The sequence below is a fragment of the Lactuca sativa genome, chromosome 3, assembly GCF_002870075.4.
Source record: "Lactuca sativa cultivar Salinas chromosome 3, Lsat_Salinas_v11, whole genome shotgun sequence".
Classification (NCBI taxonomy): domain Eukaryota; kingdom Viridiplantae; phylum Streptophyta; class Magnoliopsida; order Asterales; family Asteraceae; genus Lactuca; species Lactuca sativa.
The window spans coordinates 115,477,424-115,488,587 of NC_056625.2; positions in this window are offsets into that span (position 1 = coordinate 115,477,424).

The window sequence follows — 11,164 nt, forward strand, 5'->3', positions numbered from 1 at the left end:
AAATAGTTTGTTTCGACAATTAATTTCTTTTCGATGTAGAATGATTATTTCCAATTCAATCATTAGTTTGTTTTAGGAAACATGTTATAATAAAAATAAAGAAAAATTAATGAAATGACAAAATTATAAGGTGTTGAGTATTTATTTGGATGAAAAAAGATTTGGTCAAAACCTTGGAAGAGAAGATTTATAGGAGTTTGTTTAAATTTTAATATTATTTTATTAGTGATTAGTTGTACAATTAGCTTAATGATTTGGACGTCTTAAAAAATATTATTATTTTATTCAATTTATTTTTAGAAATAATGAGATTTGTTTTATCAGATAGTATATATATATATATATATATATATATATATATATATATATATATATATATATATATATATATATATATATATATATATATATATATATATATATATATATATATATATATATATATATTTTGCTACTTTAGCTAGGACGGTCTCGAGACTTTTATATTGCAACCGGTTAACATTCTAGAACCAGATGCATCACTCAAGGATGGATTAATGGTTTTCTAGGATAATTATCAACACTAATCTACACGTGTCCATTACTACACCAATTGATCATCAAAAAAATTATAGGGTGCCCTAAGGTCTATCGCTACTATATTGTTGATTTGTGTAAATTTGTGCCCTCGACATATAATCAGTGTCATTATCCAATTATGGTCAAATTTGTTTGTGTCGTATATTCCACACACAGTTGCCTTCCATGTTTCCCTCCTCTTTACCATTCTCTCTCTAGATATAATATTGTTTCTTAAAAACATCGCATACAGGATTATGCGTAGCATTATGATCCTAGCTGTATAGAATCTTATACTCGAATTATTCTGGGACGTCTTCTGTTTTTTTTTTATTTAGTTTTTAATAGAATTGAGTTTTCATAAAATTACAATGATCGTGTTCATACTCTTAGACCATTTGGCCTACATGCATGCCCTGGGCTTTGCATTGCTTTCACATTTCACCCTCCCCACACAAATATATGAACGTTAACAAATTCTAAACTATCTTAACGCTCTCATCACTCTCAACAATGAATCCAAATCACCCTCCACTCTCAAGTCTCAACAATTTACCCGCATAAAAATGGAAATGTTAGACCGTTCGGAACAAAAAAGGTTTTGAATGAATGATGAGAAAATTAATATAACGTTGATGTAGCGTGATGTTGAAAAGTTGAAAGACATATAATCGTGATAAGCTGGAATAACGTTGATGCATTACAAAGGTCTTTCTAAAATATTATTCGGAAATTAGATGTCTTTTTTGTTTGTATGAATGGTGTATAACCTTATATTTATAGTTTATGTAAACAATTTACATATCCGCCAACTTACATGATAAATGATGATATATATGACGTTTTTAAATATCGAATTAATTCACTGACTTCATGCATATTGGTAGGTTTTCTTTCCTACATACCTGTGTATTAGCTAATGTGGACATCATGTTTGAAAATATTTATCTTTAGTATTGATCAAGTATTTAAAATGTCTTTTAATCGAAATCCTCCTTAAAAAATGAAAGTTTTTTTTGCCATATGTCATCTTCTTTTTCATTTGGACACATGGCATTTTCTAAATTTTTTGAATTTTTTATTTTCCACTTGTCATTTTATTGTAATTTTCATTTTATTAAATTAAAATTTCACATTTAATATGTAAGGTAATATATATGTAAGGTATTTATTAGAAAATATTTATATATGTAATATATTCAATGTATTAAAGTCTCATTAATTTTAATAATTTAAATTTTTTCTTATTTTTCTTATAAATTCAAACTTCTCAGATTGTTAAAATTTCATATTTTTTTTTAAATAAACTCATGTAATACATGAGTCTCACACCTAATAAAATATAAAATAAAGAATATGTAAACACATATCTTGTTATAGCCACCAATAGATAAATAAATAATTTTGGAAAAAAAATTGACAGGGGAAAGAAATGTTACATTTCATTAGGACAATTAGAAAAGATAATGTTATTCACATTTGTGATTAAGTATTAAGATAGGCGCATATTAAATTAACATAGGTTTCAACAACCCTTGAATTGGGCCGTAATTTTAGCCGTATTATAAGTGGCATAGGACTTTGAAATTCTTCGTAAGCTCTATTTTAAATTTCTAAAGATCTAACATTAGGTTATGTTTAGTATATATAACAAGTAGAAAGGTAGTTGATATTTAAAAAGTTATTTTTTTTAATTGCCAAACGAATTAGCAGATGTCTATTCCTAATATTTCAGTGATAACTTTGTGTTCGAGCTCCTTTATAGGGAAACTCATCACCCATAAAAATTTTCAAGAAAAAGTTTGTCATATGTAACACCACAAAAGGTAGTTTAAACGAATCGAATTTCCAACATCACTTCTAACATAGTAGTCTAACATAATATAAAATCTGATGCATCAACCTAATTATAGGGAATATCACTTGCTTGCAAAGTTAGTAGCTAGTTAATAACCAATAAACGAAATGAAATATATAAAATAAAATAAAAATGTATATAAAAAATTTGATTTTTATAAATAATAATATATTTAAAAATACTCAATAAGCTCGTTAAAAACATTAGTATGAGCAAATGTTTAAAATGTTAGCTTATAAACAATTTTTAGTTTGTCAACTAGCACAACAACAAAAAATCTAGAAAAAAATTAGTTGTAACATGTTAAAAATAACCTAAAAATAATCAATCTAAAAACTGAAACATAAATTAGTTGTAACGTTACAAACAGTACCTAAACGTTCTAATAGTGGAACCATCCATTTAAAAATTATCAAAACTCATGAAAGCCTCTCATTATCATTTCACTGAGTAAGAACCTGGCCCTATAGAATATTAATTTTACCGTTTATCTTTCATATAAAATACAAAAGGTAACTATACCCTTCCCAACCTCTTAACCAAAACCTACGTAATTATGCAAAGAGTAAACGATTATCAAATGTTCATTTATTGTCCTTGCATACTTGTGTTAACGTTGAAAAGACAATATTGAAAAGTCAATATTTGTTTGGAGATTGAACATTGTAATACAAATTCCACATTGATAGAGGAGTGCGAAGGAGTTCCGGCGTTTATCACAACCTTTTCATAGCTACTTTTAAGTTGCAAGTCGTAAACTACCACTAACATTCACTATATATATATATATATATATATATATATATATATATATATATATATATATATATATATATATATATATATATATATATATATATATATATATATATATATATATATATATATATATATATATATATATATATATATATATATATATTAGTTTATCATGGGGTTATTAAGGCAATATTTATCTTTGGACTTTGGATGCTATTAGTATCAAAGGGTGGCGTTTTAGGTGTTTTAACTTGTGAAAATAAAGAACATTTAAATGAGGTTATCAATATATACTAAATCTAAAAATAATTTCAAAATGTAAAATAAAATGAAAAATCCGAATATCCTTTTTTTTAATTATTATTTTCGTTACTTTAATTACTTAAAAAAATAAATAAAAAAAGTTACCGTTTTTTTTAAAATACGTTACACTGTAAATATTCTAATGTGATTTTTAAAATATTAGAAGATATGTAAAATATTCTAATATTCTACTAGAATATGTAAAAAAATGTATTTTTTATTATTTTTTTTTATATTTTTTGGTAATATTTATTTATATTTTTTGGAAAATATAAATGACGAAAATAATATTTAAAATTTTTTTTCAATTATTTTGCAATTTAAAAATGTTTTTTTTTATCTACAAAATAAGTGGCTAAGATTACGTCTCACGGTTTCACAAAATTAAGCGGTCTCATATGAAACTAACCATATATATATATATATATATATATATATATATATATATATATATATATATATATATATATATATATATATATAACAACCTTATTTATTATATAAAATGCATAATAAATGAATAAAATATACAATATTTAACATGTCGCCTTATGGATAATCTGACTTGTAGGATTCTACATGTTTAGAATGAACCTAAACTCAAAAGTAGATTAACAGTGTAGATGTTTCATAATTTTTTTACCAAATTGGTGGCAAGACGAGACATGTAGCATACAAATAAGATGAGGAGCAACATGCTTTGTTATAAAGTCTAAATCTATTTTACCATGTTTGTTGATGTAGTACATGATAAGTGAAAACATTTTGTGATTTAGACAACCAATAAACACGAAAGTTTATAAAAAAATCATAATAACCTAATATATACCAACAACCGTCATGATATCCCATCCATTCTGGATCAAAGAAAGAAACAAATGATCCATTAAGGATGAGTAAAGCATAAGACCGTACGAGAGAGTACTATAAATATAGAAAATGGTAGGTTTCAACACACTGAGACGGGGAACACATATGTGATTCCAAGATGAGTAAAACTGAAGTGTTGAATATGATAGAAATTTAGGTTATCTATAGGTTTACTAGTAGAGGGAAATCTTTAATTTGTTTCTTTACGAATGGTACATTAGATTAGCTGAAAGAATTGTTGCATGTGTAAGAATCTAACAAGAAAAAGATTGTTGTGATATAATAGATATGAGGAGTATGAGTGTTGAGTTGTGGAGCATGATCTTTCCCTTTGCCTAATTTTTGCTAGGAAAACCTAGCAAAAGGGTCGGGGCACTGCCCACGAAATTGAGGAAGAAGATTTTTCAAGGATCAATTCCTACATCATACTTAACATCAAAATTGATATTCGGCCAGATTTTTCGGAGTTGTTTGGGCTGGTCTTACTAGTTGAGTTTAGTCCAACTTGTTTGTATATTTATATGTATAAGTCTTATATATATATATATATATATATATATATATATATATATATATATATATATATATATATATATATATGTGTGTGTGTGTGTGTGTGTGTCTGTGTGTGTGTATGTGTATCTTTTTAACCAGTAGACAGAACTCGATTTTAGAAATTTAGTGAACAACGTTAAATATTATATTCTTCTTTTGATTTCATTATTACTCTATGTAAGAAACTGTTTATCCTTTGTAGAGGTGCTTATAACCTAACAAAGAATGGCGAGAAAGCCAATGAAGAAATAGAAAACATAAACTGTTCATAGCATAAACTCATATAACAAGCGAGATATAAAAAACCAAGTAAGCACCATAGAGGAAATTGTAAGGATAATATCTTCAACATATTAAAGGATATAGATAATATCATGTCCTGAATGAAATGTAAATAATTAAGTATTATATTTGATACCAAGTAGATATAAAGGGAATCGATAGACAATTAATCATAAACGCTAAGCGCGAGGCTCATGTTTGATGGCCTAATAAGCCTTATGGAGCTCACAAAGTGCCATAGGTAAGAAGTATGGACATATTTGGGATATTAGTTAATAAAACCTCCTTCGTAAGGTCGTTATTTAGAATTACATTTTTAGCACCAAGTTCATATATAGCCTAATATTGAGAGACAAAAAATCATAGGATACAAATTTTCGAAGGCGTGACCATTATGCTAAAAGTATCGTCTAAGTCTAGATCAAGTTGCTTAAAAACTCCTTGAGTAACTATATAGGCCTTATAATAATCAAGCTTTTGAAGAATGTCAAACATGTAATGAAAAATCCAATGATAATCAACATTGTTGAAATAAGGATGTAAATGTATAAGATCCCACATGTTATTGGAAAGAAGAGCGCGCATTCAATATTAATGGCAATTTCAATATATGTCACATAAGTGATGGGCTTGAGACTTAGGAACGGTTAAATAGATAGTATTGATTAAGAATAGGATAAGAATATTATATGAGCATTCATATATAAATTTATGAATGTTTGAGTTTAAATATTCAAGATCTCCAATGATGAAGATTTATTTAGTGATTTGATGTTGAGCTGGTTTTTAGTCAGCACTAATCAAATATATAATATCACTAAAATTGTCATGGATCTAGATTATTTATTATTATGATTTTATTTTAGGATTTCTCATATTTTAAACGGGCTATTCTTTTAGAGAAATTTTGGTGTATTATGATATTGAGTTAGAGTTCTGTAGAGATTTAAGATGGATCGAGATTTTTGAAGAAGTGTGATCTGATTTTGGGATCTCTAATCAACACTTATAAGAAGACTTTGAACCAAATTAGCTTTTTGGGACTGATCAATTTGTAGATTTGGTTATCATTTTTCTTCATCGGTGTTGGATCTTTTAAAGATGAAGACCTTTGATGATTAGAGATTTGATTGTCTATGTTAAGAGACTTCATGAACTTCATATGTTTTGATAGATTTTAATATTTATTTCTCATTATGTATCATTTTTAGTATCGCGCATGCTAGTTACATATTATGTAGTTAGCTATAAATCATTGTATTTATATCCCTTATCATTTCCAAGTACCTAGGGGATATTTAGAGTAAGAAATGCTATATAATGATGAGTGAGGTAGTGATCATTTATTTGTGTGCCCCAAATATGTAGTCATAAAGGTAGAGAGTAGTTGGGATATGTCTTTCATACCTTTTCTCTTGAGATTTGTATGGTGTATAATTTTCTATCTTTAAACCTATTAGATTACACATATATGTTTATCAGTTGTATTATCAATGAAACTGCATGATATTTCATATTAAATACTTGTCAATCATGAATGACACCATATATAATGACATTTGCGCCTAACCAAATTATATAAAACCATACTACAATTACATCCAACATGGCATACTACCAAAAGATGAGAAAATAGCACACCATCTACTAGTAAAATCGCTAAATTTTATTATTTGAGGGGGACCCTCTACAAAATAGGATACCTGAGACCATGGCTACTATATATCGACCAAAATTGGCTAAACATATCCTCATCAATACACACTTCGGAATCAGTTAGGCACATGAAAGGGACCATATCCTAGAAACTAAAATGTTCCATCTCATATATTATTGGCCTGAGGTATACAAATACACAGACATAGTAATGACCAAATACATCGTATTCCATACATTTACTCCAATACAATGATTAAATCTATCCACCATAATTAGCATAAGCATTCCATTTCCATTTCACTATTAAGGTATTGACCTAGTTTGTTCCTTCCGAGAAACACCAAGATGATTCTTATTTTTGGTGGTTGTAACTGAAAACTATATAAAATAGGTATAAGTAGAGTTTTTAGTTTCCATAATCGAAAGAAACATGGTCAAATCAAAGTGGAAACACATCATCACGCGATTTGGAATCCTATATAATCTGGTTAGCAACAATGACACAAATTTACTGGAAATCATATGAGAAGTTGGTGTGAAGAAATGAGAATAAAAAAAGTTCACTTATGTGGCAAATCCGTAGACAAGAAGATAAACATAGGTAAACAAAAAATAATCATGAAATACCTAAAAATGTATATTTAAAGCTAAAAGAAAATGATGAACTATAAATCATGCTATAGTTATACCAAATAACTCCTCAGACTAACACAAATGAAGCACCATTCAACATAACCTATGGGTCAAAGGTACTAATTTATTTCTATTTTAATCTCATATCCTAATAAGTAGATTAGTTCGACAAAGACCGGACATGTGGAAAATTTTACACAATATATATTTCCTTTCCAAACAATATGAAATAGCTAAACAATGACAATCATCATACAAAACCCAAATAAAGAAATATTACAATATCAGTGTCAAAGAATGAGCATTTAAACTTGTTGACTTGGTGTTACGAAAGAATGAACATAGCCATGGAAAATTACAATACAACTAGGGTCCAATTTGGTTAGTACCATATCATGTATAGGAACCCAAAAAAGTGGATTATATACCATTGTACATCTTTACTATAAACAAATACATAGAAATGGAACATTGAAAATATACAACAATTCCATTTCCAGAAAAGTACTTAGAATATTCCTTGTGAAATGTAACAACATTTATGAAACACTATTACCAAGATCCTTAGAGCAACTATAAACAAGATCCAAATGTACACAAATATAAACATTATAACATTATGGCTACCAATTATTTGGAAACATGAGAATTAATCATGATCACCAATCACTTGGTGACATTATCAAAAGGAAGCCAAGCCCCTGTAATCCTATTCTAGTAACGAGATAAGTATATTATTCCATATTCTAGGTAATGTGTGCATTTTAACCCCCTAACTTTATTAAGTGTATTATATATATAACAAAAATAAGAGAGGGGGCATCAGTCATCTAAAATCATATATTTTGGTGGCCAAATCTTTAGCTGTAACACCTAGGTATTCAACTTAAAGTACACCTAAATTTTTTCACCGTTTTTGAACATAACACAGTGTACATTTACATTAAGTCACGAGTACAGTTAGTTATAATAAAGACAACATACAAAATATTCCCAAGGATCAAGCTGAGTTTACAAAGTCTTATGACCAAAACCATAAACTAGTCCTAATCATGGTCAGTCCAAAGCAACTTTCCCTTTATCCATTTTACTAGGTCATGTAATAACCAACATCAATCAAGTGTAATCTTAAAAGCTTAGCAAGTAATAATCCCAAAACTTTAACGAATTCAACGTCAAGTATATATACATACATACATACATACATACATATATATATATATATATATATATATATATATATATATATGTAATACCCTATTTAGAATCATTTCCTAATTCGGGACCGTGACCCGAAGATCAGTTATCATAAGGCTTTGGGACTTGGGGAAGGAGAGATTTAGACCCATTTGGGTGTGTATAATGTAGATTAGGTGATCCGAGGGTTTCGTTTGTGTTTTGGAGCCTAAGGGTACAACCGTAAAGTGATAGTTTGGGTCTTTTATGAATTTGGACTAAAGTTCGGAAAGTTTTAAGGCAAGAGTGAGTTGATAGGAGTGTAGAGCTTCTCATTAACTTTCCGATAATATAAGGATCATCGAAACGGGACTTAGAACGAAGAAGTTATGGCCTTCAGAAGTTTGGTGGTTTTAGGCTAAGTCTAGTATGTTGGGCGTACATAGGAGTACGTTGGGCGTATGAGGCAGGAGGATCATGGGTGCCCTTTTGAGTATGTTGGGCATACTAGGAGTACACAAGATGTACTCCAGTCAGGTGCAAACCCTAATTTAGGGTCTTGGAACCTATTTAATGGCCTTAACTCAACTCCAAACCATCTTACATTCAACCTCTATCCCATTAAACCGTAAATACGAAACCCTAGCCCCTTTTAGAGTGATTCTCGAGTTCTTGGTGTGATTTCATGTGTATTGGTGCCCATTGAAGAAGAAGGAGATTCTTGAAGGAGAGTTGGATTGCTTGGAGCTTGTAGATTTAAGCTTGGTTTTCCTTTCTACATCTTCTGGAGGTATAACGTCTCAATCTTGATAGCTCCTTTGTATAGATCTAGTTTTGGGTGGTAATTTATCATGCTTTGGTCCCATGATGGTGGTTCGTATGCGTAAAAGCTAATCCAGAACCTTTGAACCTCATATTAGGTCCTTGTTGAGGTCATTAAGTCATAAAGTTTGGATCTTGTGGCAAGTATTGGTGACCCTTTTATGAAGATTAGGAAGCTTAGATTATGGTTTGGACCCCATTATGCCATGCAAAGTCATAAATTCAGGAACTTTATGACTTAAGACACCCATTAAGTGTCAAATCTGTGTTTGGACACTTTTTTCTTAACCATTAAGAGCTTATTTTGAGTTTTTACCCTCTGATGAGTACGTTGGGCATACGTAGAAGTACGCTCAGCTTAATCCATGGATCATGTATCGGCGAATTGTACGTTGTGCATCATCAGGCTCTACGCTGGTCGTACGTTTCTGGTATGTAGGGCGTACTCCCGAGAAGTCCATTTTGGGTCTTTTGGGTCATGGGCCTTTTGGGAGTTGGGCCATGAGGTGTTGAACTAGTTATGGGAAGGGTAAAATGGTCTTTTACCCTTTAGGAAGATAGAATATTGAGTGGGCCTTGGATTTTGGGAAATTATCTTAATTATTAACATGGGATAAATTGGGTGTGTTCAGTGTGAGGAGCTTAGGTGCAGCGCGTGTGTGTTCGGTTATCTTGGACTGAGGTGAATCTCCTTACTGTACTTGTAGGTCGAAGGTACGAATGCTGACCCACTAGGATTCGTTATGCTAGTTCTCTTTGTGACTCTTGTATGGTATGTTGGACTAGGCCCGTTGTATGACGGGTTAGGCCCATTTGTATAATGGGATAGGCGCATGGATCAAGAAAGGCAAGGCCCTTGTATGTTGTGTAGGGTGCTAGCTGTCTCTTTGACTCTTGCATTTGTATGTCAGTTTGGGCCCATCGGTTTGGCAGGGCTAGGCCCACCCAGTGATATGTATGGTATGTTGTATTTTGGTGAACTCATTAAGCTTTGTGCTTACAATTTATGGTCATGGTTTCAGATACTTCTAGTTTGAAAGGGAAGGGCATGACTTCATCGCAGGGCATCCTCCCATGTTTCCATAACTTGATGATTTTGGGATTGTACTCTGATGACTATTTTATTATGATATACTTTTGAATGTTTGGAAAAAGATAATTGGTGTTTTTGGTTGAATTAAAAATGAAAATTTTACCTTATAAATTTTGGATCATTACAATTTGCACTAATAAGTATTGACTTAATACACAGAACAAGTCACACACTTTTCACCATGGTTATATATACCAATGAATAAGTATCATTACACATAACGAGACTCGACCTGATTCAGTCTCATTACATACAACGAGACTCAAACTTAATAAGTCTCACAATGATAATTGATCATTTAACACCGACAAGGATTTTGGCCACCCCATGAAGTGAAGCCTTCGATCATCCACAAGAATCGCTTTACAACGAGCATCATAAAATGTTTACAGCTAAATAAATGTATCAAGATATTATCTAAATACATTATTAACACATAGTAAGATTATATACTCATCTTGTTAAGGCTTATGGTGAAGATATTTCAAGCTCTTAACTTTTTTGTTTAGCTCACTACAATATACATATAAATACATGTATTAAAATCCCCATCATCCATGTTCAATATATAACAGTCAATTATATGTTTTTCACCA